This window comes from Schistocerca gregaria, chromosome 8 (assembly GCF_023897955.1).
Source record: "Schistocerca gregaria isolate iqSchGreg1 chromosome 8, iqSchGreg1.2, whole genome shotgun sequence".
Lineage (NCBI taxonomy): Eukaryota > Metazoa > Arthropoda > Insecta > Orthoptera > Acrididae > Schistocerca > Schistocerca gregaria.
Window position 1 is genome coordinate 283913423 of NC_064927.1, and position 27249 is coordinate 283940671.

A 27249-nucleotide genomic window follows, 5' to 3' on the forward strand; every position below is an offset into this window, starting at 1 on the left:
GTGTACCTGTCGTTGAACCAGGGGGACGGATGACCTTTACCCCATTCGGGACAAACCGCCCGTATTCGGACCCTGTCCGCCCGTACTTCTGCAACGGCAGTCAACAGTCTTTTGTTATTTTGCGAGCGGTAATTCGTTTCGTGTAGCGCGGGAACACAATGCGCCTTTCGGTTCTTGTCTTGTTCACCCCATTCTTTTCCACTGTCCTCCGGTAACTTATTGTGTGTCCACGGACAAGGGCCCCGTCCTGCAGCGTAACCTTCGTGGAGTTCACCTGCACGCAGGCAACACATCGTCGGAACACTTAACAAAACCCAAGTATCACATAAATATTCCCGTCGTACCATCCGCTATTACTGTCGCAGAAAGAAAATCTCTGTTGTCTCATCTGCCTTATGCGACGATTAACGACCAAACCCAGTGCAATTATTAGCGATGCTATGTTTAGAGATATATTTCGTTCGTTGAAGGAGAACTTCGCTTGTACCTTTGTTTTCAGATTGTATCAAGGTATAACTGTTAATTTTATTTATGGTGCAAATGAGTGAATGAGCAAGTTATATTTCACACTCACTAGCAATCTTAAGACTATACTAGAAAAGAATGTGCTGTAACTTTTATATAGGAACAACGTATTAAGAATGGGTGATGCAGCTTGCACGTATCAGTAGGAATGAATATCTACAGCACACACAACCGTTGAGATGTGGACTGTCTGCCCAAGCGTTATTGCTCTGTATTCTTTTTGTCACTTTAGAGATTTAATTTTTAAAGTAATTCGACACGAAAGTCTGTTAAAGTAGCAGCTGCTAGGGAGATAGGTATCACTTTAATAAACGCTATGACCAATGGTTACACAGTTAGTATTGCAGGGTTGAACAGGAAATCACGGAGATGTGAAGACGTTGTTGTATTTCGCGCCATAGTTTTTCTGCTCTTCGACTATTGTCACCCACACATTCATTGATAACGTTGTGGTCCCATACTCCGAGGAGCGTAGGGAACGATGCGGGAGACTCGCACCGCTGACTAGGCAAAGCCGTAGTAGAGGTGGTTTGCCATTGCCTTCCTCCGACTGTAATGGGCATGAATGATGATGATGAAGACAGCACGATAAAACCCAGTCACTTAGAGGCAGGGAAAATTCCTGACCCTACCGGGAATCGAACTCGGGACACCGTGAGCAGGAAGTGAGAACGTTACCGCAAGACCACGAGCTGACTCATTACGACGGTGTAATTCTGTTACCACTGGAACATTCGTAAAGAAAGATTTACAACCGTGTTGAAATTTGTAATCCTCTTTTGCTTCGCGGTCTTTATCACAAAATTATTTGCATGATACACAGTTTCGATAAAAGCTTGATGGTCAGATCCACACTACCAGTCAAAAGCTTTCGGTTACTATATACTTTATTTCAGTATTCAAGCTTAACGTACACACTAAATAACCAACAAAATAGATATTTTCTCTCTCTATCATTAAATACAATACAGTAGTATGGTTTAGAGTATAGCATCCACTTTTTCCCTTTGTTCAGATGCACAACTCAAGGCATTCAGGGTATAAGGCTTTGTAATATTTGTACTATTCCATAGATCTTCAACATTAGATGACGTCAGTTTCTGACCATGTCAAGTTCATCCAGTAAGAGATCATTGGGATTTAAGTGAGGTGATCGGCCTGACCAAATCATGTTTTTGAGTTCCCCATAACGCAGACAAAGAGCCAGACCTTTTTGGGTTCAAACCTGGCTGGGAAGGAGGACTGAATGCGGTGGCGTATACCCTTTATTAATGAAGAAGTCTAGACCCTCAGATCCGCAGGAATTTCGGTACTTCGTGAGAATAGATATGAGTTATTTCGACAAGCTACTGTCGATGATAAGCACAGGAAACCTCTCATCTGCCACTGGAAGCAATTTCCATAGTCGGATGTAAGAACTAAGCCATTTGTCTATTCATTTTGTGATCGAACTCTCTCGCCTACTATTGCCAGTTTTTCCTTCCTGGGAAAGTGAAATAAAGCAAAAGATGCAATAAAATTAAACGTGGTCATTCGTCAGTTATTACACTTCAAATACAAATTGGAAACCACACTTCTAAAGTTATATTACATTTACTCAGAAATAAACGATTGCCAACGTACCATACTATGATAGAGCCCGTACTGATCATACAGCCACCTTTCCTTACTAAATGCATCAATTACGACACATAATTCTTGTTTAGTCGATTCGATTTCTGAAGTACTAAGCTATCCGTATAAAGAATGCTATTCGAAACAGCTTGTATAAAAGAAAGTTTGTTGACAAACATTTTGCTTTTCTTTGGTTACTGCGTTAAAAAAAATGATCACTGAAAAATGTGTAAAATCTCCAATATAAAAGCCTGAAGTTCGCTGTTGGCAACAGATGTCAACAGTAAATAATACCTCGACGGTAATACTAAGGTAATTTGGTTTTACTGCTGTATTTATAAAAAAGTTCTGACTGGAAAATGTATAGGACATGTGGTTCAGTAGCCAAAAAAGTCTTCAAGAGCTCAAGTACAGTTTATCTCGGCAGCTGTCCACAGGTGAAAACAAGAACAGGCAGAAAGCCGGCTGAAAATGCTACATTCTGCACACGCATGTATACACCTCTTCTACTGCGTATGAGCGGATCCGCGACACAATAGAACAGTTCCTATTTCTCCCCAGCCGATGATGTGTCTGATAAAAACCTACGTTCATCCATTCTACCGCCAGATGGCCGTCGTGATTGATCTTTGACGTCCATGCTGGAGCGTTGCCTAATACCGGCTTTACCAATAATCGTCCTTTATGCGCACCATACACAACGGTAAAAGGGGAAGCAGTCATCGCATTCCTTCCCGAAAATAAAGCTGATACCGCAAAAAAGAATCTAGTACTGACTTTTTTAACAATATAATGCGCCACTGCACAAAATTCTGGAACCGTGCGGTACACACTATAAATTGGATTGTGGAGTAAACTTACAAAACCTCAGATTTGTTACTTTTCTGTCTCCTTTTTCTCATTTGTTGTAACTCATGTGGCTGAAGAGCGGTGTAGATGTAATCCGCTGCCAGCCCGCCTTTGTATAAGCTGAACAAATAACAATAAAGGAAAAAAAATAAACTTACAAAATCGGACGCCAGCGCATTTCAAACTAAATCTGTGATGCCCCCAAACACGTTCTACATCAAACATTTTGTTTTTCTTTTAAGTATGTAAAGGGGTCACAAATTAAGCTGCTGTTTATTTACCTTCCACTTTTGTCTTACGGATATGTCGACTGCTACTCTGTAGAGATATTTTTCTTCACATTAAAGAGAGCATTAACTTTTCAAGTAGTCCCCTTAGAGACGGGTACACAACAAACCATATTGATTGTCAAGAGATGTTGTCTATGTTCCATTTATTTCATAATAGTTCCATAATTGGGATGCATGTCCCTGATCTACTTACGATATACTTACGATGTTAGTCAGCTGTCACACATTACTTATTTGGGAGCAACAAATTTTGAAAACGACAGTTCGAACTGTTGTGGGTTTTCACGTGAGTGCTTATGAAAATAAGTCAAATGGTTCAAATGGCTCTAAGCACTATGGGACTTAACATCTGAGGTCATCAGTCCCCTAGACTTAGAACTACTTAAACCCAACTAACCTAAGGACATCACACACATCTATGCCCGAGGCAGGATTCGAACCTGCGACAGTAGCAGCAGCCTGGTTCTGGACTGAATCGCCTAGAACGGCTCGGACACAGCGGCCAGCTCAAAATAAATAATGGAAATGTGAAAGAGAGAGAGAGAGAGAGAGAGAGAGAGAGAGAGAGAGAGAGAGAGAGAGAGAGAGAGACGGGGTAAGAAGGAAATCATTCCCGTGTTTTACTGAATGAGTTGCGTTTATAATAAAGTGGAAACTGGTGTTCAAAAAACTTGTGGTTGAAGCACTTTTCTTGTCCGCATTTGCTTACTAATATGTGAAAAGAAACAACTTATCGGAACAAGTGAACATTGCTCAAGCAGTAAAACTGTGTGTATGTTTAAGGAAGCTCCATTCAGCCACCCAGCAAGAAGCATAAAAACGCGAAGTAGTAAATACACAAATTTACAGAGTCCGCCACTGTCCTTCCCCACTTATCCTTTAAAAAAGTCATTCATAGTCAACATACACTTCAACAGGTTTTCCGAACGATAGTAGTGTAATCTAAAAAAAAACTCTAGTGTAATGTCGCAAATATTTCTTTAGAACACAACTTACTATAACGTCGGGTGGTATAAGAAGGAAAGGAAAAAATAGAAAGAAGAAAACTATATTGGTAATCTCGCATTATGCCTAAAATTGGCAAATTACGTGACAAAACATTAATAAACGTTTATTAATCGCAGATGACATACTGGAAGGCAGTAATTGTAACAGTGCAGCTAATATCAGGCAACCACGTGAACACCAATACGCGATACTAAAGTATATATTACTTTTCCGTGTTAATATTTCAGTCAGTACTTTTCTTAATGTAAATACCGTAACCTCAGAACTCTTATGTATTATAAATTCTTTATATATTCGTTGCAAGGAATAAATGAGCGCAATGAAGATGCCCCCCCATGAACCATGGACCTTGCCGTTGGTGGGGAGGCTTGCGTGCCTCAGCGATACAGATGGCCGTACCGTAGGTGCAACCACAACGGAGGGGTATCTGTTGAGAGGCCAGACAAACGTGTGGTTCCTGAAGAGGGGCAGCAACCTTTTCAGTAGTTGCAGGGGCAACAGTCTGGATGATTGACTGATCTGGCCTTGCAACATTAACCAAAACGGCCTTGCTGTGCTGGTACTGCGAACGGCTGAAAGCAAGAGGAAACTACAGCCGTAATTTTTCCCGAGGACATGCAGCTTTACTGTATGATTAAATGATGGTGGCATCCTCTTGGGTAAAATATTCCGGAGGTAAAATAGTCCCCCATTCGGATCTCCGGGCGGGAACTACTCAGGAGGATGTCGTTATCAGGAGAAAGAAAACTGGCGTACTACGGATCGGAGCGTGGAATGTCAGATCCCTTAATCGGGCAGGTAGGTTAGAAAATTTAAAAAGGGAAATGGATAGGTTAAAGTTAGATATAGTGGGAATTAGTGAAGTTCGGTGGCAGGAGGAACAAGACTTCTGGTCAGGTGACTACAGGGTTATAAACACAAAATCAAATAGGGGTAATGCAGGAGCAGGTTTAATAATGAATAGGAAAATAGGAATGCGGGTAAGCTACTACAAACAGCATAGTGAACGCATTATTGTGGACAAGATAGATACGAAGCCCACACCTACTACAGTGGTACAGGTTTATATGCCAACTAGCTCTGCAGATGATGAAGAAATTGAAGAAATGTACGATGAAATAAAAGAAATTATTCAGATAGTGAAGGGAGACGAAAATTTGATAGTAATGGGTGACAGGAATTCGAGTGTAGGAAAAGGAAGAGAAGGAAACATAGTAGGTGAATATGGATTGTGGCTAAGAAATGAAAGAGGAAGCCGCCTAGCAGAATTTTGCACAGAGCACAACTTAATCATAGCTAACACTTGGTTTAAGAATCATGAAAGAAGGTTGTATACGTGGAAGAACCCTGGAGATACTAAAAGGTATCAGATAGATTATATAATGGTAAGACAGAGATTTAGGAACCAGGTTTTAAGTTGTAAGACATTTCCAGGGGCAGATGTGGACTCTGACCACAATCTATTGGTTATGACCTGTAGATTAAAACTGAAGAAACTGCAAAAATGTGGGAAATTAAGGAGATGGGACCTGGATAAACTGAAAGAACCAGAGGTTGTACAGAGTTTCAGGGAGAGCATAAGGGGACAATTGACAGGAATAGGGGAAAGAAATACAGTAGAAGAAGAACGGGTATCTCTGAGGGATGAAGTAGTGAAGGCAGCAGAGGATAAAGTAGGTACAAAAAAGAGGGCTGCTAGAAATCCTTGGGTAACAGAAGAAATATTGAATTTAATTGATGAAAAGGAGAAAATATAAAAATGCAGTAAATGAAGCAGGCAAAAAGGAATACAAACGTCTCAAAAACGAGATCGACAGGAAGTGCAAAATGGCTAAACAGGGATGGCTAGAGGACAAATGTAAGGATGTAGAAGCTTATCTCACTAGGGGTAAGATAGATACTGCCTACAGGAAAATTAAAGAGACCTTTGGAGAGAAGAGAACCATGTGTGTGAATATCAAGAGCTCAGATGGCAGCCCAGTTCTAAGCAAAGAAGGGAAGGCAGAAAGGTGGAAGGAGTATATAGAGGGTTTATACAAGGGCGATGTACTTGAGGACAATATTATTAAAATGGAAGAGGATGTAGATGAAGACGAAATGGGAGATACAATACTGCGCGAAGAGTTTGACAGAGCACTGAGAGACCTGAGTCGAAACAAGGCCCCCGGAGTAGACAATATTCCATTAGAAATACTGACGGCCTTGGGAGAACCAGTCCTGACAAAACTCTACTCTCATTAACAAAAGCAAAACGAGGATAATGGAATGTAGTCGAATTAAATCGGGTGATGCTGAGGGAATTAGATTAGGAAATGAGACACTTAAAGTGGTAAAGGAGTTTTGCTATTTAGGAAGTAAAATAACTGATGATGGTCGAAGTAGAGAGGATATAAAGTGTAGACTGGCAATGGCAAGGAAAGCGTTTCTGAAGAAGAGAAATTTGTTAACATCGAATATAGATTTATGTATCAGGAAGTCGTTTCTGAAAGTATTTGTTTGGAGTGTAGCCATGTATGGAAGTGAAACATGGACGATAAATAGTTTGGACAAGAAGAGAATAGAAGCTTTCGAAATGTGGTGCTACAGAAGAATGCTGAAGATAAGGTGGATAGATCACGTAACTAATGAGGAGGTATTGAATAGGATTGGGGATAAGAGAAGTTTGTGGCACAACTTGACTAGAAGAAGGGATCGGTTGGTAGGACATGTTTTGAGGCATCAAGGGATCACAAGTTTAGCATTGGAGGGCAGCGTGGAGGGTAAAAATCGTAGAGGGAGACCGAGAGATGAGTACACTAAGCAGATTCAGAAGGATGTAGGTTGCAGTAGGTACTGGGAGATGAAGCAGCTTGCACAGGATAGAGTAGCCTGGAGAGCTGCATCAAACCAGTCTCAGTACTGAAGACAACAACAACAACAACAACAATGAAGATGCAGAAACTTCTCCGAAACAAAACTAAAAAAAAATAAGATTGTGCTTGCTCAAGGCAAAGCCACATTTCCTGATTACGTAAAAACAATTGTCTTTCTTTACGGGTAGTATTGGTTAGTCACTTCTTACAATGAAAATGTGTAGTTGTTGATTGAGTGTTGTGAGATGAAATTTCTAAACGGCGTTATTTCGTTGCAGATTGTCAACGTTTCACTGTGCACCTGAAATATGAATATATCAGAATGACTTCATCCTTAATGACATGCCACATTGAATTTTCTGTTTATTAACACACTCCATGAAGAACAGCTATCCCGCTGATTCCCATAGTGGTAACTGTAACAGTGAATATGATTCTGACAATTATTATTTTACGGTAGAAGGAAGTAGTCCATGCATCTAACCACCAATAACTGCAGCGCAAGTTTAAACTTCTGCTAACATAATCTATTCTAGCAATCGTCATCTGTTAACTCTCACCAGCATGAGGGTCTACGTTTCCTTTTACCGTTTCGTATATCCTTTTTTACGGATTTCTATTTAACTGTTCCAAAGATTTTACTGGACAGAAAGATACCGCAATGAGGAACAAAACGTGCTGAAGGAACACTGATTCTTAAACTGAAAAGAAGAAAATACAGATGAAGAAATAAAGGCAGAAAAGGAGTGAGAGTTTTATGCGGTAGTGAAAGCAGAATACACACTCCTGGAAATGGAAAAAAACAACACATTGACACCGGTGTGTCAGACCCACCATACTTGCTCCGGACACTGCGAGAGGGCCTTACAAGCAATGATCACACGCACGGCACAGCGGACACACCAGGAACCGCGGTGTTGGCCGTCGAATGGCGCTAGCTGCGCAGCATTTGTGCACCGCCGCCGTCAGTGTCAGCCAGTTTGCCGTGGCATACGGAGCTCCATCGCAGTCTTTAACACTGGTAGCATGCCGCGACAGCGTGGACGTGAACCGTATGTGCAGTTGACGGACTTTGAGCGAGGGCGTATAGTGGGCATGCGGGAGGCCAGGTGGACGTACCGCCGAATTGCTCGACACGTGGGACGTGAGGTCTCCACAGTACATCGATGTTGTCGCCAGTGGTCGGCGGAAGGTGCACGTGCCCGTCGACCTGGGACCGGACCGCAGCGACGCACGGATGCACGCCAAGACCGTAGGATCCTACGCAGTGCCGTAGGGGACCGCACTGCCACTTCCCAGCAAATTAGGGACAATGTTGCTCCTGGGGTATCGGCGAGGACCATTCGCAACCGTCTCCATGAAGCTGGGCTACGGTCCCGCACACCGTTAGGCCGTCTTCCGCTCACGCCCCAACATCGTGCAGCCCACCTCCAGTGGTGTCGTGACAGGCGTGAATGGAGGGACGAATGGAGACGTGTCGTCTTCAGCGATGAGATTCGCTTCTGCCTTGGTGCCAATGATGGTCGTATGCGTGTTTGGCGCCGTGCAGATGAGCGCCACAATCAGGACTGCATACGACCGAGGCAAACAGGGCCAACACCCGGCACCTTGGTGTGGGGAGCGATCTCCTACACTGGCCGTACACCTGTGGTCATCGTCGAGGGGACACTGAATAGTGCACGGTACATCCAAACCGTCATCGAATTATCGTTCTACCATTCCTAGACCGGCAAGGGAACTTGCTGTTCCAACAGGACAATGCACGTCCGCATGTATCCAGTGCCACCCAACGTGCTCTAGAAGGTGTAAGTCAACTACCCTGGCCAGCAAGATCTCCGGATCTGTCCCCCATTGAGCATGTTTGGGACTGGATGAAGCGTCGTCTCACGCGGTCTGCACGTCCAGCACGAACGCTGGTCCAACTGAGGCGCCAGGTGGAAATGGCATGGCAAGCCGTTCCACAGGACTACATCCAGCATCTCTACGATCGTCTCCATGGGAGAATAGCAGCCTGCATTGCTGCGAAAGGTGGATATACACTGTACTAGTGCCGACATTGTGCATGCTCTGTTGCTTGTGTCTATGTGCCTGTGGTTCTGTCAGTGTGATCATGTGATGTATCTGACCCCAGGAATGTGTCAATAAAGTTTCCCCATCCTGGGACAATGAATTCACGGTGTTCTTATTTCAATTTCCAGGAGTGTAGAAGGGTACACAGATATATCACTATGACACGATAAGAAGCGAAAGGTCCCTGGGCTTACACACTACTAAATCTAACTTAAACTAACTTACGCTAAGGACAACACACACACACACACACACACACACACACACACACACACACACACACCTATGCCCAAGGGTGGACTAGAACCTCCGACAAGAGGAGCCACACGAACCGTGACAAAGATCCTAAGACCACGCGGCTACCCCGCGCGGCGTGTAGGCTTAAACCTTCCAATTATTTCTCAGTACGCTAGAAGTTCACATATTCTATGTGGTTACCAGATATACTACGAACTTGGTGAACAAAACGGGAATGATTAATGTTCAGGTGATGTGAAAGGGATGACATTTAGCGGTTGAGGAAGGATGTTGTTATTGGTAGTCTAAGAATTGGAAGACTGAGCTTATTTGTGTAAGAGTTCAACTCAGAACGGTACTGCAAGGGTTCCATAAGTTTCGTTTGGAAACAGATTGCTTGATACAGGTTCGCTGTCAGACCGGCAACAGAGTTGGCTATGTTTATGATGCGGCCTCAATAATTCAGCTGTCAGAGAACGCAGGGCATTGTGCAACCTCTGTGTGGCGCATCTCACACTGTCGAATACTTCTTGTTCAAATGTTCAAATGTGTGCGAAATCTTATGGGACTTAAGTGCTAAGGTCATCAGTCCCTAAGCTTACACACTACTTAACGTAAATTATCCTAAGGAGAAACACACACACACCCATGCCCGAAGGAGGACCTCCGCCTGGACCAGCCGCACTGGAATACTTCTTACAAAGGCTGCGCAGAACGAAGGGGAGTTAAAATGATAATGAGGTCACGATTTAACCAGAATATCTGCTTCAAATGTGTGGCACTTTGCAGCCCACAACTGTCAGAAAACTGTACAAATTAGATTTATTTAGCGTTAACAAAATCGCACCTATATAAAAAATAAATGTTCCGTACATCTGAAATAACTGAATATTTCATACTATGGTTTGTTACAAGTGACTGAATTTTTCCTCTGCCCGAAGTTGCAAAACATTGCGATGTCATTTGACACGGAAATTTACATACGACCACGATAATAATGTGATGGATTCATCAAAAATAAGCGGAATTAAATTGTCAGATGGCCTCAAGTGATACAAGGCTTATAAAAGAAGCATTGCACGTGAAAACCAGCGATAAGGCGCATTTCAAATGACTTTACCAAAAAGTCGTTGTCTTCCAAAGGTTCAGACGTAAGCCTTGTCGGATGAACTACACGAAGGACGAAGCTCTAGACGTGTCCAACGAATGGTACCCTAGATAAATGGAGAATCTAGAGAAGCAATCATGTTCGCCGAGATGAGAATCTTATTTTTGTCATTTCTGTGTGCTTCGTTTCCCTCACCCCATACTGGCTAGAGGAGGTAAGCTGTCAGCAGTGCAAACATTCTGCCCTTCACCGAAACGGTTTTAAAATACGGGAAATCGAAATAAAGTAATTAAGAACCTGGACCACCCATACGTGTTTTCAAACTTATTAATTATTGTTCGTGTTCTATGTGTGATGGAGATATTACACACCCTTACACTAATCCCTGGTATATTTGTTTCACACCAGATGATTTCTCAGACATGATTTGAAAAAAATTATAAATTTTTTCTAGATTCTACAAGGCAGATCTACTTCTTGAAATTTAGTGCCAGATTACAGCTGTGTGAAGGACAGTGCCTCGGACCTTTGTTTTTCGCGAGCCAGTTTGGTAGGTATGAGGTGGGATACTGGCCGAAGTACAACTGTGAGGGCGGCTTGTTATCCACGCTTGGATAGCTCAGTCGGTAGACCACCCGCTCGTGAAAAGCCAAGGTTATAGTTTCGAGCCCCAATCCCAAACACAGTTTTAATCTGCCGAAATGTTACAGATCGGCCCACAGTACACTACAGAGTTCCAATTCATTGCGTGGATAGTACTTCTTCATTCGCTACTTGAATACCCATTTAATTTACTTTTTTTTTGTATGGCTGTGAGTTGTGTGCTTAGAAGGAAGGACGAGAGGGTAGAAATATGAAGTACGAAGAAACAAGGAAATGAGAAGAAGATACTGTGCTAAGAGAACAAATCAGGGCAGTCCATAGCTACATACGTGTTTTGAAAACTTATACGGAAATCAGTTTAATGCCTAAGGACTCTTTTTCATAGGGAAACTAATTTAGGAAAGAGCTTCAATCTGCAATTACCTCATTTGAAGAGCGTACACAATGTAACATTATTTTTGCAGGCCATACTGAAAATTTTTTTACAAGTATTTATTCCTTTATTAGAACAAATTATTCATCTAAAATTATTTTTGGAGCAGGCTTATCTTTCTAAGTACCTTGTTTATGAACTTGAGCCACCTTGTCAGATTGTACAATTGCTAACGTTTTGTATTTCCTCTTTTGGGCTAAGATTGACAATGGTCTATGTCAGAAATTAGTAACACTGCACAAAGCAGAAGACAGCTGAAGGTTTACACAATGAACTTCAACGGAAAGACTTTTCTATTCTGTTCCTGTCTATGCTGTTTATCGTCCATGTTTCTTTCTGATAGGAGGACAGACTCAAAGAGCTAGATTCAGAAGAGAGTTAAATTTATATTTCGCATCGATGTACTCATCGTTTTCGGGAATTTTCTTGCTGTTGTTAGTCTACATCTTAATTTATCTTTACGTCTTACAACCTGTTTTCGAGGCACTGTCCAATTCATTCAAATGATTTTCAAAGTTCATTGCTCTTTTCGAAGGAACTGTATATCATCAACATTATTTCTGCTACCTTCCTTCTTAGTTTCCTTTACTGAATGTGTATGTACAGACCGAATAACGTCGTGAGCAGAGTGCAAAGGCTTTCTCAGTTATTGCTTCCCAATTACGTTCTTTGCCCGTCAGAAGAGCAGTGTACCTTCTCCTCAAATTATACATAACGTTTCGCTCCTTCTGTTCTGTGAGAGGAAAGAGGTAAAGATGAATAATTTAAGTGTCAGTGTTCATTATACATGTCCGGGCTGTTATGCCGTGGTCGGTTGATGACTTTTGTCTCAATTCCCAACGTTTCGTCTCCGACTGCGGGAGACATCTTCAAGGGGGTCCGTAGGTCGATAGAAGGTCCAACACACCCACTGGCTCGCTATTGACTGCCGCTAAATTCCGTCTCCGCGAGCTCCCGCGCCGCGGTGTGACGTCACGTGTTTTGAAAATGTCAGTGCAATTGGCCGCTGTCCGTCACCGTCGATCGCCGTTGCCATCACCCAGTAGTGGGCGGGTGGTACACATCTTCTGTAACACCGGCATCCATATACCGTTTAATTTCACGCCCTCCTCCTTTCGGTTGAAATTATTTGGGTGTTTAGCGATTTCGATTGCCTCCCTGTAGAGCCTTTCGTAGTATCCGCTTATGGCCGCTAGCACTTGCGTCTCCTCGAAACGAATATTGTGGTTCCCTGGCTGGAAAGCATGCTCCGCAACAGCTGATCGTTCCGTTTCTCCTCTTCTACAGTTTCCCTTGTGCTCTTCCAAACGTTTAGAAACCGTTCTTTTAGTTGTACCCACCTAAACATCACCACAGATGCATGGGATCCTATACACTCCAGCTTTTTCCAAAGGTTTGCGAGCGTCCTTGGCAGGCTTAAGGTATTCCTGTATCTTCCTGGTGGGCTTGTAAATTACGGTAATATTCCGCTTCGTCAAGATCCTCCCTATTCTTTCCGTTAAATTTTTAACAAACGGCAGGAATACCTTAGATTTTGCAGTAGCCTGTACGTCAGTATGGTTTCTGCGTGGCTGCCTCAACGCACGTTTTATTTCGGCGGACGAATATCCGTTCTTCATTAATGCATTGTGGAGATGTTCCATCTCAGCGTCGAGCAACTCAGGTTCACAAATATTTTTAGCTCTGTCCGCTAACGTCTTGATAACACCCCGCTTCTGTTGTGGGTGGTGGTTCGAATCCCGGTGCAAATAACGGTCTGTGTGCGTGGGTTTGCGGTATACTGAGTGGCCCAAACTACCATTTTCGTTTCTAAAAAGAAGCACATCGAGGAAATGTAATTTGCCGTCTACCTCCTCCTCCATTGTAAACTGAATTCTCGAGTTTATGCTGTTTAGATGTTCGTGAAACCGGCTTAGTTCTTCCCTACCATGTCTCCACAGCACAAACGTGTCATCCACGTATGCCAGTGCACAGAGTGTAGTAACTTAGAAAGCCATTTTTTGTTCAAACGTACACTTTTAAAAGGGGCAATGCCCACTGACATTAAGAAACTAAAAGTAGGGTAAATTAGAATGTAAGCAGTGTTCGTTGCAGGATCCTAATGCGAGTCATTTACAAGGCACCATATTGTGCGAAGTTCCCACACTAACACTTATTTGTGATAGTACGATGTTGTTAGGTTTGTTTACAGTATGCTTGTTTGCTCCTTGGGTGCACTGACACTCGCTGGTCAGTTAGTGTGTCAGTATCAGCAGTAGGTTGTGATTGGACCCTGGGCTTTACCAATGCAGAAAAAGCTGACATGAGCATGGTGCATGGAGGATGAAGAAGAATGCAATTCGTTATTGTACGGTGCATGCGGCAAGATATACCAATACACGTGTACCTTCTCGGCAGGTATTTATCAACCTCTTCAACTAGTTATGTGAAAGTAGACAACGTAACGAAAAGAAACAAATGACGACCCAAGAGGTGGAAATTAATGTCCTTCCTGCTGTTGCAGTTGATTCATGCATTAACGTTCGCACAAACGCACGAGGAAGTGGCACGATTCAGGAAATGATCCTACACATTCTCCATCAACACAGGTTCCATCCATATTACATCTCTAACCATCAAGAACTGCATGTAAACTATTATGAGAATCATTTTAACTTCTGTATATGGGAATTACGACATGATACTCCAGAGGAAGGCAAAATTACCAGCCATGGCTAGGTAAACTGGCGAAACATGCATTATTGATCCGTTGACAATCCTCAGTGGCTTTGTCAGGTGGAAAGTAAGCGTCCATAGAGTGTAAATGGGAGCAGTAGGGCAAAGAGGGTATCAGCGCAATTTGTTATTGCAGGTTGCATACATTCAAGGGTACACACTCTCCCTCCGTCCTTCCCTCCCTCCCCCCTTCTGTGTGTTGTTTCCCCTGCTTGAACGTGGGTTCCTCCCTGTCCCTTCCCCTCCTTGTCCCCCTCCACCGCTACCGCTAGCAAACGCAGGAAATTTAAGTTTTGGTGAAAAATTCAAGAAAAGGTTTGGCAATTCAAATTAATTGGTGGGAATATCAAATTTTGTGTGTTCACCTTGAGGTCTGAAGGTCAGCTGACCTAGTTCACACCACCACCACCACCACCACCACCACAGGGTGCAGTTGGCCCTTCCCACTCCCCATTCTCCACTCTCTCCCCTCCTCTGCCTCCCTCTTCTTTCCCCAAGTCCCCACCTCTCCAGGAAATTGGCGGGAAAGGAACAGTGTGCTGGGCTAATGGTTATGAAGGACATAAGTATTTATTTTCTATGCAGTGCGTTGTATTGCTTATTTAAACAATTTCATATGGCATTATTCGAGAACTAGCTTCTAGTTCCATTCACTTTCATCAAAAACGACTAGATGTGTAGTGGATATTTTCGCTATTACTCTATCACTGAGGAGTTGTTCCAGACAGTCTTGTTAATAGTTGTGTCGAGATAGGATGGGCTGCAATAATAGCAGGACAGCAAGCTATCACTGAAGTACAGAGGGTAGCCTGATGACGATCTACAAATGAACAACTGCAGGATATGGAGAGGATGTTTTCGCTGTTAATCTAGCCCTAGAGAACTGTTCCAGCCAGTATACCCATAGCTCTGTATGGGAAGGATAGGTATAAATATAGGTCAGCTACCCATGACTAATGTACGGGGTGGTAGCCTTCTACTGATCTACAAGTGAATAACGGTTACTGTGAGGACCATAAGGATGGGTAATAATAATAATATTAGAACAGTGTCCCAAAGTCCCACTGCGCCTGTAACATCCTGTCTCCTGTTGCAGGACTCCTGTAGCAATGTCGTTTGGGAATGAAAGCACTTATATTTATTTTTGAGAAGCCACATCCTAGGCAACAGAAACATGGGAAATACACTGTACGACATTTTTATGTGAATATACTGCTCATTATATTACCTGAACACGGTGTCTCAAGACGAGAAACAAAACTGTCCCGTCATCTCCAGTCTATTCAGAGCCATCTACCGAGTGTATTGTGTACATTAAGAGCCGACCAGGTGAGAGATTGGCGGCAACCAGAGGCGGCTAATCTGCAGCTTCCTATCAATTCCTGTCTCCTTCATGGCTTCCTGCACTAACTGTGGCACAATTCTTGGATGTATACAGTTGCTCCATCCTTGACATAGACTCCTTAGTTTAAATAATTCAAGACAGGAATGTTGTTTTCTCGATACGCCTCGAATTTATCACACGAATTGTGGAAATCGGACCATAAACGCGTTTTGTTTCAGCTAACATCTTTATCTGTATTATTTAACTGTGTGCTAAAATTCAAGTATTAATGTCATGTCGGTACTAAAAGTAATGAAGGGGTGTTACCTGCAGTGTGTCCTCATCGAGGTGTTGTGATGAACTGTTTAGTTCTCAATTTTCCCCTCTAGGAAGCGACAGAAAGCAACCAGCATCAAATGTTTTCCCAATGTACTGTGGTGCTATTGGTTCTGGGTGGAAAAAAAACCATTGATCATGTGATATGATGTCAGAGAGGGTATATAGACCCTACTCCTTCCCCTATGCACCTCAGTCTCGTCTACTCGGTACTAGAGGCCTATTGTGTGTCTCAGACAACTTAAGTTTGCTTGCTCTGTTGCTGTTGAGCTTTGTCTGCTCCATTTCAGTTTTCGGCTACTATGAAGCAAGCAACATCACCTTCATCAGCAAATGATAGTGGCAGCGCTAAACGCTCTTGTCCAGATACTCTTCCAAGTAAATTAATTGTTGTTTCCCTGTTCATAAAATGAACCTATGTCTTATGTAATTTTAGTACCTAACACTTAGGACATATATGGCAGTCACTCCTCTGTAGCGTTGAACCTTTCGCTGACGTAACTTTAGTCTGTGTGTGTGTGTGTGTGTGTGTGTGTGTGTGTGTGTGTGTGTGTGTGTGTGTGTGTGTGTTTGTGTGCGTGTGTGAGCGACCAATTTTTTCATTCCATAGATGGAATTACAGACTGTCTTTTTCTGTTGTTGTTACAGCAATCATCCGCGAGATGCCGGTGAAGCTAGATTGCCAATTGGAGGCAAAGAGAGCACTGCAGCACTTTCCAGCAATGATAATCGAGTTGGATTAGCAAGAGCATAAGTACATTTTGTTTCGTAACATGTAGCTAGTAGAGAATTTTTTTTTCACGTAATGTAGGGTGGTTCTAATGATGAGGCCGGGGAAAAATATAAACATATATCTCTTGTAACATGTTGAATTCTGTTATCTGAGGCATATTCTTTGCTTTTCTCGGTGTTTCTATGGACGAAGAGGAAGAAGAAGGGGTATGTGTCGATACTGAAAGTCAGGAGCCACCGCTCCCGTCTTCTAAGTACCAGAAAACTTTTTTTGATATACAATGTGTGTTTCAAATATAAGTAACTTCAGGGAACTAGAGAATACGATTTTCTGTTTGTATTTAAGTGGGATAAAGCATGCGATTTTCTGTTTGTATCTCAGGAGGATTTTCATTTTATGTTTCTAACATTTTCGACATATAATTATATTCAGTATCTTATTGCTGTACACAGCGTCAACGAGATAGATAGATGGCTCCAAGGTAAGGGCGAAATACAGGAGTGGATACATGAGATGGCAGCTGCTGACGATGCTGCATAGCGTCGACATCTCGCCCTTCTGGTTGAGGAGGAAATATCGGATTGTGTGGGAGCATCACCAGAAAGCCTGACTGATCTGTTCAATCCTTGGATACAGACTGTAAAAGGTGGTTATTATGCATCCGTATTCATTACAGCATATACGAATTATTCTGGAAAGTTGGTTTACTTAACTGTTGCTATTATTTGTTCACAACAAGTATTTAAAAATTCGTGAGCTTTGTATCTAATATTGTCCTTTGTTCGTCTGTTGCAGAGGCGTCAGCAAGAGTGGCATCACAACAGATAGCTGTGGTATGGGTGTCTAGAGAGTTGTTTGCGGGGGCAGGAATCAAACACGCACGTGAGTGGCACGCACCAAAATGAAAGACACCCTTCGTGGCTCTGAGACAGGTGACGACAGTCTCTGCGGCCTCCACCAACAACCCCACAAGTCAGATACACTCTGGCGTCTGTGGGGAGAAGAAGAGCAATGATCTCCCACCCCTCAGGCTGGCGTTGGTGGCTCCAGAATGCAGCAGCAGCATCAGTCTTGTGCTCCCACTGGGAGCTCGCTGTTAGTGCATCCTCCAACTCCAGCTCAAGCTGTCCCCCTTGCCAGCAAAAGATAGCAGCGTGTGCCATAACCAAGCAAGCACTTCCTCTACAATACCGTCATCCACTGGGTGAACGCAGTCATCAGCATTATCTCCTAGACATAGTTTTATTAATAGGTTGAATGTTAATGAACCTGTGGCTAGCGACAGTTCTCAGTCCGTCCATTTAGTGAAGGACATCTGGTCACTGAAGATAGAATACTTCCTGATTGTAGACATCTTTCAGGGATGAATCTCGTTTCCAAGAATCGAGAATCTGAGAGGAGGGTACCACTACCTTGTTGGATTCTAAGAGTGTGACATTATGTCATGGAGATTCAACTTCTCAAGGTCATTAAAGCTCCACAGTATCCCGCCATTAAATGAGGTGTGGTGCTGTGCACCGTACTGTCGCAGCACCTGCTCCCCCCCCCCCCTTTCCTTCTCGAAGTCGTATACGTTTTTGAAGGGACAGGACTTTATTATCTCTGGGGGAATAATGGTGTGATAAACTGGAGCACATCAGTCATCGAGTAGTTTCCTGAATCCACCATAAGAGCTATAGTGGCTCGGTTTTTCGAGATGGAAGTTAGAGGGTCAGGTAAAGCACTCATCCGAATACTACACCTGGACATCCGTTCACTTGTCTGTGATCCGGCAAACGGAGGTTTCAGCTATTTCAAGCTTCCTAAGGATATAGCTGACAAGAGAGCATGCATTAATGTGCAAAATAAAACCGATCTGGCTCGTTTGGCACCGTCATGGCTTGTGAAAGAAATTATGAGAAAAATCCGCCGTCTCAATACGATAGACACCTTGACAATCATCAGTGTTATAACTTTGATGGTATCGAGTTCCCCGTCAAGATCCAGGACATACCTAAATTTGAGACTCAGAATATCGGAATATCGGTTTATGTTTGTGGCCTGGAGGAGAAAAGCAAGCCAGATGAGAAGGACAAGCATATAGTCGTTATCCCCCTGCAGGTCTCAAAATGTGCCCATGTGCGTAAGACGCATGTAAACATGGTCTTATTTTCTGATAAAGATGTGGAGAAAGACAATTATTATCATTATGTCTGGATCAAAGGCATGTTTGGACTTCTGTTCTGTCCAAGGTGTAGAAAGCATATCTGCTTATGTGCCTTAGTGCTTTTCCCTCAGAGAATTATTGCCAACACATCTAGTAGAGTGCACTTCGAAGGACCTGGTACATGTGATCATGTTTACCACGGAAAACAAATTCATAAAGTCTAAAGATACCCACCACTAGGAGCGATGCATGTTTCTAGTGTACGCCGACTTTGAATGCCTGCTCGCTCCTGCGACCCATTCTGAAGGTGACCCTACAACCCCGCATATTACCTTTGCAGAAAAACATATACCATATGTGGCAGTGTACTAAATTGTATCGTCCTATGATTCAAGTCTTAACCTCTATAAAACTTGTGTCAGAGATAATTCTGTGAGTTCCCAGACACACTATATTTTATGCAGGCGCCAGTCCAGAAGCCCATTGAAACTCTACCTCGCGAGGGAACTTGAGCTGCATTTCCCAAGTAGGAAAAGTTTCAACTTGTGACTAGGAAGTAGTTATCTGGATAGAACGGCAGGGCTCAATGAAACCAGGCTACCTGCCATAGCTGCATTCTCCCACAACCTTATGGGCGATGCCATAACGGATACAGAGTGTGAGCATGCCGTGATGTCTGGTGGGAGTTCAAAATCATCACTTTAGGAGAGTACACTCGTCTTTATATAGACACCTACGTGCGCTTGCTTCCAGAGTTTGTGCATGGCCATATATTCTCGGAATCTCAACTTTTATTACACGGCATCTGAGTTGTCTTTGGACACAATGATCAAGAAAATGAAGTGCAGTATTGAATTATTGACTGATGCTGACAATACATACTCCTTTTCTTTGAGCGAGGGATCCATGGAGGATTTCGTCAATGTGTCCATTGGCCCGCCAAGGCAAATACCACATGGATGGGTGACACATTCAAAGCATCCCTTGATTCGAGTTAGATCATGTACTTAGACATAAACAATTTGTACGGGTATGCCATCGCAATCAAAGGACTCAGAAACAACAAAGCCCCAGGGGAGGACAGAATAACATCACAATTAATCATGGAGGGAGGTGAGAGCTTATACCTAGAGATATATAAACTGATGCAGTTGATGTGGAAGAAGGAGACATTGCCAGAAGAATGGAAATTGCCTATAATATGCCCAATATACAATAAGGGAAGCAGAATGGAATGCAGTAACTACAGAGGAATCAGATTGTTGAATGTAACGTATAAGGTGCTGTCCATCATTATCCTCAGAAATTTGCAACCATTCATAGAACACAATATACAGACGTACCAAGTTGGCTTTCGACCAAACCGATCGACAATAAATCACATTTTCACACTAAGACAATTGTTTGAAAAACATTGGGAGTATGATAAAGATAGCTACATCCTGTTCGTCGATTTTTCAAATTGCATATGACAGCATCCACAGGAATAGCCTATACAATGCAATGCGTGACTTCAGAATCTCTGAGAAGCTAGTGAGAAAGGTGCATGATTGTATGGAAGGGTCAAAGGCATCAGTACATTTCCAAGGAGCTACGTGCGTAACATTCGAGATTGAGACAGGCCTAAGACAAGGGGATGCTCTTCCATGTGTTCTGTTCAATGGCATCATAGAGAAAGTAATAAAAGGGTGGAGGGAACAGGAGTGGGTTGAGGTAGAGATGCACAGAAACTTCAATTGTCTCACATATGCAAATGACATAGTACTACTAAGTGAATCAAAGCACGAGTTGAAAGAAGTCTACCAGAAAATGGACAATTATGCACAGAAGGTAGGGCACAAAGTGAATCGAGATAAAACAGTGTTCATGCAGTTAGGAAGAAGACAAGAGCAGAAAGAATTTCTTGAGATATATGGCAAGAGGGTCAAGAGAATAGACCAGTTCAGCTACTTGGGATCTTGGACATCAAGGAAAGAATAGCAGTGGGAATGAAATGCATGCATACCATCAGGGAGACGCTTGGCTCTAAATCGATCTTAGTGAACGCAAAGATGAAAATCTACAACACAGTGATATGCACAACAGTAATGTACAGTTCAGAAACACGGAGCATGACTAAGCAAGCAAGAAAGGGAAAAAAAACTGTTAATATTTGAAAGAAGAGTAATGAGGAATATATGGGGACCAGTTCTAGATAACGGAGAATGGAGGAGGAGGAAAAACGGTGAAATTTACCTTCTGATGTGACAACCAACTGTCCTACAGAGGATAAAGAGCAAAAGGACACAAAGGGTGGGTCATGTAGCTCGTATGACAGATCGAAGACAGGTGAAGATGGCACTAGCGGGGAAACCAAACACGAAAAACCCCATTGGACGACCAAGGCTACGCTGGATGCACGACCTGGGAACTGAAGACACCTGGAGGAACCGTGCACAAAACACGAAGGAATAGAGGCAGTTTGTGGAAGCAGCACGTGGTCTGCAGGGCTTGTGATCGCTGATCTATGCCTTGCTACCAAAACGGCCGTTTGGTGATTTCCGATGGGTGCCTGAAGGCGAATGGAAGGAATTACGTAAAAAAATCAAGAGTATGGTGGCTGATTGTGATGTAGGATATGTGGTGGATGCAGAACTCACATACCCTATTAGTTTGCATGATGCGCATGCCGATTTGCCTCTATGTCCAGGTAACTACCTCTGCGAAGAGGCTCCACCCCAAAACTGATAACTATGCTGGAGAATAAGCAGAGATACATTATTCATCATCTTAATCTTGGCCTGGGCATGAAGCTGTCTCCTTCATGATGTTCCCTGGCTCGAAGAGAACATTGATTTGACTATGAGGCAAAGAGCTTCCGCTAAGTGTGACTTTGGGAAAGATTTTTATAAATTAATGAATAACTCAATTTTTGGAAAAATAATGGATAATTTGAGGGAACAGCGTGAAACTTTGATTAGAACAGAATAGGGCTGGCGTTATCACTTAAGAAAATGCCTCGCTAAACCACATTTTAAGCGGGTCACCGTATTCAATAAGAACTTCATTTGCTGTGGAGATGGCGAAGACTGCAGTAGAGTTAACGAACCCTATTTAGGTGGGGATGTGGTTACTAGTCCTATCCAAACTCTACATGTACCGCTTTCACTAGGAGTTTACCAAAACTCATTTCGCAGATCCTAAATTGCTTTATACAGACACAGATAGCTTCATCAATTGACTGAAGTAATGACGTACCACGATAATCAATTTAACATGTCCTCATAAACGGCCAATAACCCTTATGGTACTGTTCCGCAGAACAAGACTGTTATCGCCCTTTTGAAAGACGAGGCCATTGGATTGCTGGTTGTGGAGTTTCTAGGTCTGCGATAAAGAAGTATGTGCATCGCACACTGTAACGTCCCGCCTATAGGGTGCGCGTCATTTGACATCGAGAGTCCTCTCTATTGAAGACTATTTACAGTGCCTATACAAAGGTGCTCGCGTTACTGCACAACATCTCTCACACGCGGTACAGAAAATTTGTAATCGATGTAGACATGAGGTGTAAACTGTGCTGCAGTTGAAAGCCGGCCTGTCGGTTCATGACGATATAAGGGTTATTTGTGATGATGAAACTGAAACTCTCCTGTACTCACAATAATCAGTTGTAGCGAGAGGAGAGTTGGGGTTCTGACTGGGTGAGAGGGAGAGAATGAGCGAGATAGACGGTGTAGGTGACTGCAAAGTAGTATGACCCTTTTATCATCGTGTAAGTAATTGTGTTTCTGTCTGTGTGTATGTCATGTAAATAATTACTTATTTATATGTAATATGTACACGTGTATATATAAAAACACTGCATGTGGATATATATATATATATATATATATATATATATATATATATATATATATATATATATATATATATATATACAACATGTGTGGAAAAAAGGGGAAAAAAAAGTTAAAAAAGTGTAAACAAAAGTATAAACAAAAAATATTTATTTATTATTCATACATAGCAAATGTGTACTGTATAAATAAATATATATATGGAATATATATATATGGATCTATGCACTATGAGCACCATGTAAATAAAACAGCTTTTGTAGGTTTCGCCTGCTGAAAGCTGTCCAAGAGTTATTAGTTTATTGATGCATGCGAAGCGTACACACAAGACGCCAGAATAATAGATACATAATTTGATTTTTGAGATACAATTCATTTCTTGAGATACAATTCAGTTCTTGAAATACATTTCAGTTCTTAGGATACAATCTGACTCAATATTTCAGTGCAAAGATAGTTTTAAGTTACATGCTACAACAGTAAGACTGGTTGATAATATTTTTACAGTTTTTTTTCCTAACACTGGATGAGAATACTTACAATTTTTTATAAATCTATGCTGAAATATAGTGTTCAGATCCTTTTTTATACTAAAACTTAATTCCACACTCCTACTAGCATAGATGGACCGTGTACGCTTCGCATGCAGCATCTTTAGATAGAACTGTCTACGCTCGTCATCATAGAAACTATGAGCGTCTGCACCTTGAGGTATTATTGTGGAATGCACTGAGTATGGATGGACCAGAATTTGTTCATTCAGCTCGTTGCGCAAAATCGGCGGCCATGCAATAGTTAATCACATGCTCATGTGGAACTAGAGCACACATTGCAGTGTGTTCCAGGGAATTTGCTGAAGATTCAAGTTCAAATCGTACAACTATAGGTCCAGGTTTAATTGTATCGTTGTGTTTTGAGCAGTCTATTATGATGATTGGTGCCAGCTCTTTGAACTCCCGTGGACTGAGTAAACATCCTTCGTCTTCATAGTACGAAGCATGTAACCTCATATACATGTCATCCGCTAGGCTGTATACATTTTCATCCCACTGCAGATATAAATTATCATACCTCTAAAATTCAGAGTTCAGATAGATTCTGGCATTAGTGTACGTGCAGTTACCAAACTTGGTGGAATTATTTGTTATATTCCCTCTTCCATTGGTCTGAAATGGAAGTACGATGAATCTGGGCTTCTCCAGCTGAGATAACGTTTTAATAGACCTTATTTGTCCACTTGCAGTCGGTAACACTGGGAACTAGAAAATCTTCCATAAAGGAAAAGAGCTTGTAAAAACTTCAAACGCTCTTCATCTAATACTGTGGTGCGTGGCGTTTTCCATATTACCTTACTGATGGTGATCTCGTTCTCCTTTTGTGCTCCCTGCCGCCGTTGGATAAGCAGCTGCAGCAGCAAGTCGTATAACCCTAGCTTACTTATTTGTTAGATAGTTTAATTAATTTCTTTGCGTGTTTTTGGGTACTTGCATTGTTTAATTCATATACACTCCTGGAAATGGAAAAAAGAACACATTGACACCGGTGTGTCAGACCCACCATACTTGCTCCGGAGACTGCGAGAGGGCTGTACAAGCAATGATCACACGCACGGCACAGCAGACACACCAGGAACCGCGGTGTTGGCCGTCGAATGGCGCTAGCTGCGCAGCATTTGTGCACCGCCGCCGTCAGTGTCAGCCAGTTTGCCGTGGCATACGGAGCTCCATCGCAGTCTTTAAGACTGCAAGCATGCCGCGAAAGCGTGGACGTGAACCGTATGTGCAGTTGACGGACTTTGAGCGAGGGCGTATAGTGGGCATGCGGGAGGCCGGGTGGACGTACCGCCGAATTGCTCAACACGTGGGGCGTGAGGTCTCCACAGTACATCGATGTTGTCGCCAGTGGTCGGCGGAAGGTGCACGTGCCCGTCGACCTGGGACCGGACCGCAGCGACGCACTGATGCACGCCAAGACCGTAGGATCCTACGCAGTGCCGTAGGGGACCGCACCGCCACTTCCCAGCAAATTAGGGACACTGTTGCTCCTGGGGTATCGGCGAGGACCATTCGCAACCGTCTCCATGAAGCTGGGCTACGGTCCCGCACACCGTTAGGCCGTCTTCCGCTCACGCCCCAACATCGTGCAGCCCGCCTCCAGTGGTGTCGCGACAGGCGTGAATGGAGGGACGAATGGAGACGTGTCGTCTTCAGCGATGAGATTCGCTTCTGCCTTGGTGCCAATGATGGTAGTATGCGTGTTTGGCGCCGTGCAGGTGAGCGCCACAATCAGGACTGCATACGACCGAGGCACACAGGGCCAACACCCGGCATCATGGTGTGGGGAGCGATCTCCTACACTGGCCGTACACCTCTGGTGATCGTCGAGGGGACACTGAATAGTGCACGGTACATCCAAACCGTCATCGAACCCATCGTTCTACCATTCCTAGACCGGCAAGGGAACTTGCTGTTCCAACAGGACAATGCACGTCCGCATGTATCCCGTGCCACCCAACGTGCTCTAGAAGGTGTAAGTCACCTACCCTGGCCAGCAAGATCTCCGGATCTGTCCCCCATTGAGCATGTTTGGGACTGGATGAAGCGTCGTCTCACGCGGTCTGCACGTCCAGCACGAACGCTGGTCCAACTGAGGCGCCAGGTGGAAATGGCATGGCAAGCCGTTCCACAGGACTACATCCAGCATCTCTACGATCATATCTATGGGAGAATAGCAGCCTGCATTGCTGCGAAAGGTGGATATACACTGTACTAGTGCCGACATTGTGCATGCTCTGTTGCCTGTGTCTATGTGCCTGTGGTTCTGTCAGTGTGATCCTGTGATGTATCTGACCCCAGGAATTTGTCAATATAGTTTCCCCTTCCTGGGACAATGAATTCACGGTGTTCTTATTTCAATTTCCAGGAGTGTATTTCGGGCGTATTATAGTATTTGAGGGTTGTAGCATCGCGCCTTAGTACCTGAATAGTGTAAATTCGCGTAGTCGTCTGTCTTCCGTTTTTGTTTTGAACAGCCAGTGTCGGTTGGTCACAGCCATTGTGCTCCCTGCCGCCGTTGGATAAGCAGCTGCAGCAGCAAGTCGTATAACCCTAGCTTACCTATTTGTTAGATAGTTTAATTAATTTATTTGCATGTTTTTGGGTAGTTGCATTGCTTAATTCATATATTTCGGGCGTATTATAGTATTTGACAGTTGTAGCATCGCGCTTTAGTGTTTACTTCGTAGATTCTTATTTAAATTGCGTGTGAGTTTCGTATAGGAGGTCCAATTTCGAGTTTTAGTTACTGTAATCGTAAATTCAGCAGGTTGTAGCGCAGTCGTTAGGCATTTGTACAGGTTAGTTGATACATTCTTTGCGTGTTTCGTTTGCGTTATCTAGGCACGGACTCGTGTTTCAGTAACTGTTGTTCAACATCGATTAGAATGGACAGGGACTGCGATTGCTGTGTTCGGATGAGGGCTGACTTGGCATCCCTTCGCTTACAGCTGCAGTCGGTGCTGACTTCGGTCGCGCAGCTTGAGGCTGTTGCCAATGGGCACCACTGTGGGGAGCCGGACTTGGGTATCACGGGGTTGTCAACCTCGTCCCGTCTGTCCCCAGATCGGTCTGCCGCTGTGGTTGCCCCGGTTGCTGCCCGCAGTGGGGCTGAGCCCTCGCCTGTGGTTGATTGGGAGGTCGTTCCAAGGCGTGGCAGGCAGCGAAAGGCGTCCCCGGAGGCTGATCAGAAAGCCTCCCCGGTGCGTCTGACAAACCGGTTTCAGGCACTGTCTCTGGCTGAACCAGCTGCAGCTCCCTGCCGTGTTTCAGAGGATCATTCTCAGCGTTCAAGGTCCGGGCAATCGCAGAGGGTGGGCTTACTGGTAGTTGGGAGCTCCAATGTTAGGCGCGTAATGGGGCCCCTTAGGGATACGGCGGCTAAGGAGGGGAAGAAATCCAGTGTGCACTCCGTGTGCATTCCGGGAGGAGTCATTCCTGAAGTGGAAAGGGTCCTTCCGGATGCCATGAAGAGCACAGGGTGCAGCCAGCTGCAGGTGGTGGCACATGTCGGCACTAATGAAGTGTGTCGCTTTGGATCTGTGGAAATTCTCTATGGATTCCAGCGGCTATCTGATTTGGTGAAAGCTGCCGGTCTTGCTTACGAGATGAAGGCAGAGCTCACCATCTGCAGCATCGTTGACAGAACCGACTGCGGACCTTTGGTGCAGAGCCGGGTGGAGGGTCTGAATCAGAGGCTCAGACGGTTTTGCGACCGTATTGGCTGCAGATTCCTTGACTTGCGCCATAGGGTGGTGGCGTTTCGGGTTCCGCTGAATAGGTCAGGAGTTCACTACACTCAGCTGGCGGCTACACTGGTAGCGGAGGCTGTGTGGCGTGGACTGGGCTTTTTTTTAGGTTAGAAGGCCTCGGGAAAGTGCGGGATGGGCTGCAATGTCAAAGGGTGCTTGGCAATTACAGGACGTGCTTGGATCAAGGAACAGTCGGAATTATAGTTGTAAATTGTTGTAGTTGCGCTGGAAAATTCCCTGAGCTTCAAGCGCTAATAGAAA